The sequence below is a fragment of the Ammodytes marinus genome, assembly GCF_949987685.1.
Source record: "Ammodytes marinus genome assembly, contig: scaffold_117, whole genome shotgun sequence".
Taxonomy (NCBI): Eukaryota; Metazoa; Chordata; class Actinopteri; order Uranoscopiformes; family Ammodytidae; genus Ammodytes; species Ammodytes marinus.
This window is the reverse complement of record NW_027648298.1, coordinates 10001-15000: the sequence shown is the minus strand read 5'-3', so window position 1 is coordinate 15000 and position 5000 is coordinate 10001.

The following is a 5000-nucleotide window of genomic DNA, read 5'->3' as shown; positions in this document are numbered from 1 at the left end:
ATTTAGTGCATAATAGCTGAATTTTTTTTTTTGAATTATTATTTTTTCCCTTAGAAAGGGTCTCATATATGTCCATATTTCTGCATATTTTGGACCAAGGCCTAGTGCTGCCATCTTGAAAGTGGCATAGTTGGAATGTCATCAGGTGCATTGTTTAAAATTTTGAATTGTTCTTGTCCTTGAAGGCCACTGTAGCTTCTGTTATTATTCTAAAGAGTTGGGGTTACCCAGGGAGCGTTGCATTCTAGAACTTTGTAGAACTTTCTTGATGATGTCATATTACACACTGCACCTTCAAGGGAAGTTAATCTTCTTGATCATCTCTGGTGTGAAAATTCTAAGAAATGTCTTAAGCTAACGTTCGTTCACACATCGCCATATCAACACGATCGCCGGCTGTGTGGTTTTCGACATACTATTTACTACCAGTTTAATGTGCTGAGAACATCCCCAAGTTACAGTTAAAGGGTTTACTGTTTGAGTTTGTTTCTCTTTGTAAAATGTAAAAAACAAATAAAAAAAACCTTGATAAAAAAAGAAGAGCCCTAATTGTTTCAGTTTTATCAATTAAAAAGTTCTTTACTTGACATTAATGACTGTCTACTATAACCCTCAAATTAAGATGTATATATCGTACTTTAAAGGTGCAGTGTGTAATATGACATCATCAAGAAAGTTCTACAAAGTTCTAGAATGCAACACTCCCTGGGTAACCCCAACCCTTTAGAATAATAACAGAAGCTACAGTGGCCTTCAAGGACAAGAACAATTCTAAATTTTAAACAATGCACCTGATGACATTCCAACTATGACACTTTCAAGATGGCGGCACTAGGCCTTGGTCCAAAATATGCAGAAATATGGACATATATGAGACCCTTTCTAAGGGGAAAAAAAACATTTTTTTCAGCTATTATGCACTAAATTAAATGTACTTGTGGATATTATAATTACTTTCTACAAAATCTGCTAGGAAATAAAACCCAAAATTCTACACACTGCAGGTTTAAAGATTTTTTTTTGGATAATTTTTGGACTACTAGTCATAAATTCAAGTGTAGAGATCTCAAACTGAAATTATAGAAAGTCATAGCAAGCTGAGAAACCACAAACACAGGGAATGGAAAAAGTGACGTCGTAGCTTCACCTTAAAAAAATTCCGTGGCTATTTTTAGAATCGAATTTGACTTTCGAAACTCAAAACTGAACTGCGGATATCTGAGACTGAATTATGACAACACATAATTCTAGCTCAAGATATCTACAATTCCCCTCAATTACATATAAAGTAGGCCTATCTATATTGTACTTTTGATAAAAAGCTCTGGAAAAAATTAATAGACCACTCCAAATATTCAGTGTTTCTGGTTTTACTATGTATAGGCATATGTTTGAGTAGAATGAACATTTTGGATTTATTCAATATAAACTACTGACAACACTTCTTCCAAATTCCCCCCCAAAAAATATTGTCATTAAAGACCTACTTCACCGGTTGGAATATGAAGGTTTATTGAACTCGGAGATCCTATTTAGTATAAATGTGCAAAAAAAAATGTAATTGGATCATCTTAGCCTGAGAAAAGGCAGAAAGAGTGTTTTATGGTCTCACTGTCTAACCCTACATTTTCCTTACTGTGACATCACAGTAAGGGTTAGGATTAACAGGACAGCTGGGCCAAGGGAAGACTAAGGGAAGACTGAGGGAAGAAAAACCTCATTCATTATATTATAATAGTGATTTTATAATGATAGAACGCCGGTTCCGTATGGGTGAAGTGTTCCTGTAAGTGTATTTCTAATGTAGAGATGAAGATTATTCAGTTACTAAGAAGACTGTGTGTCTGTGTGTTTTTGCAGATTCTAATGAAGAGGACTTCTAGATAACACGCACGCACGCACGCACGCACGCACACACACACACTCACTCTCACTCAGAGACACACACACACACACACGTGCACGCACGCACTCACACACACTCACTCTCACTCAGAGACACACACACACACACACACACACGTGCACGCACACACTCACTCACAAACACCTCTACTACACACACAATCACACACATACACACACACACACACACACACACACACACACACACACTGACACACACACACTGACACACACATAACCATGCACATAAACACACGCAGACTCATTGTTAACAGGAGTGTTTGCGCATGAAAATCATGGCTGACTTTTGGCCGTATTCGCCCCATGATTTCCCACCTCAGACCCCATTATCGTGCACCGATCCTGGGGTAACTTCGCCTCAATTCCCCCCTCACCAGAACCAGAACCAGAACCACTCATACGACCAGATTACACAGCCAGGTCTAGATAATACAAACTGGAACAGACATCAACCATCTGAAATACCCTACCACCAGAGCTGCTGTTACTCCCACCAGGTAAGATACATTGGTTGCGTTCCGAATCGCATACTTTCTACTATATAGTATGTAGAAAAAAGATTTAGGATGTCCCGATTCTTGTGGCCAGATTTAGGATGGTTAGAAGTACCCGGATGTCCTACTTCATGCGGCCAAGATTGTTAGTGTTGAAAACTGCATCCTATTTGGGCGATTCTGACCCACAATCCAGTGCGCACGTGAAGTGACGTCACATCGACGAAGCCTCCATATGAAAACAAACAGGGATGCAACGGATATAAAAGCAAGAGGCAAGATCAAGGAGCAATGTTATGATGAAATAAGAGAGTAAAAGTATGTCCGAATAGTATGCCTACTGCATCCTAACTAGATTATTTTTATCGTCGGATGTAGTATGTAGAATAGAAAAAAGAAAGAGGAGGAGATTCGGAACGCAGCCATTTGGTTCTTTTGTTGTCAAATTCTGTTGACCGGATAGCAGTGGCGGCTCCAGGCCCCCAGGACGCTGTCTTTTCCGAGCCGCCAGCATGGCCAGGTGGCCACGCCTGGTATAACAGGCATTAGACTGTCTGGGACGGGTCCGTAAAACAAAATGGAGATCATAGAGGTCCAGCCCCATTCATTCCCAATACAATTTCGTCAAACAAGAATGTATCTCCGCTACATTTTTTCTGGATATCAATCAAAGGCTCATACTTTTCTTTAGACCATGTACTAATAGAATGGAAGTTTTCGCTTTTCAAAACGCCACCGAAAGCGTTTTATAGCCATTTTATTTTCAGTTTTAGCCGTTAGACGTGTAGCCGCTAAAAGGAGCCGTAGTGAAACAACCGTTGCTTCGGACGGCCCGGCCTCCGATGGCGGGAGGAATCTTCGTTTATCACTATATTACTTTACAACGACGGGGTGTAATTTAAAGATTACATACAGAGAATCATCGGGGATTAGTAACTTATACTTCCATGGTCGATAAACAATGCAACTGTGCTCGTCCCGCTTAGCTTAATGCACGGACATATTATAACGTTACACTGCTCCAGGGCTCTCATGAGAGCATTATGGCCGCTTCCTTGTTGCTTCTCTGCGCCAATGAGCAGCTTTCATAGGAATGAATGGGCGCCATGTTTCAATACGGTGTCCATTTCTTTATATGTCCATGGGCGGCTCGCCCATAGAGGGCGATAGGGCGCCGCCCTCCTTGAGCAATATCAGCAAAAAACGAAAATATAATAATGAATAATAATGATGTTTTTTTTTTTTTTTTTGTATTAATAATCATAATGTATGATTTCAATACAGTTTTTACCTGCATCTAAGTCTGAATATCATTGTACAATCAGCGTCTGTGCTCTGTACCGTCACTCTGGGGCGATGTCGGGCTGGTTGAAAATCGCCCCCAGCGCTCTCATAGACATCAATGTAAAACTTTTTTTTTTCAAACTGCAAGCCTCGCAATGCAATCTCTATGGGTTCCGGGGGTGCTCGCCCTAACGTGTTGTCGTCATACGTACAGTAAACAATAAACCAATTACAGTGACTGATACAGTCACATGTCCAGTATGCAGCCCAGAGCGGTCATATTCAAGACCAACACAACTTTATATCAACTCAGGCTAGGCTGGCAAGCTACTTACTTGATCGGACTCGGACTAGGTCTTTCCCAGACAAAATGTAACCATCAAGCAAGTATCTACCAAGATGGATTGGGGGATCTTATAAACGCGGATTTTCACGGGGCTCGTTTGAACGGCTAACGAGGCTAGCAGGATGCTAATGCGCTAACGCTCTGTCCTGCTGCCGCTGCATGATGATATGGACTGTATACTGGCTTTTTATCCATCCTGATGGCAGCACAGAGACCGCATGGATAACTTTGGGTGTCACCCCTATGCATCATCTCTCAGAAAAGGTAAAACAAACATTAAACATCAATCTGCATATACGAGCCAGCGCCGTTCAACAGCTGATCGGCTATTGAACGGCGATCAGCTGTTGATCGTCGTTTAGCTGACAGCTGCTTTCACCGTCCGACATAAACCCGCCTACCAAGTGCTGTAGACAGTAGTAACCCAAACCAATGTGATGATTAGCACTGTTAATGTTGCACATGCTATGCCAGCATCCATTTTTGTCTCCTAACTTTTAAAGGAAGCCTATCTGAGGAGCACACTGGTAGATGACAAGTTATCTGTGATGGCCACAGCCGGATAATTAAATCATTTTAGAGCTAAAATAATTTTATTCAAGAAATTAACTAACTTAATTTCCAAAAATACTGTACAGTGCAATGCTTGTCTAATGTTGCCAGAGTGGTTATGCCAGATGAACAGGAAAAACAAACAGTTAAATGCAATATGACATTGTCATATGCTATCTGATTTAGGTTAATTTTGGGTCATATTTCCCATCATGGCAACAATTGCCCCCCCTGAGATTATTGTCAGGAGCCGCCACTGCCGGATAGACAACTATTTGAACCAATCAGGGGCTGCCTTCCACTAACAGACAGACAGTGGGGAGGGTCCGGTCTGACTGGAGGCTAGATTGATGACTACATGAACCAATCAGGGGCTGCCTTCCACTAACAGACAGACA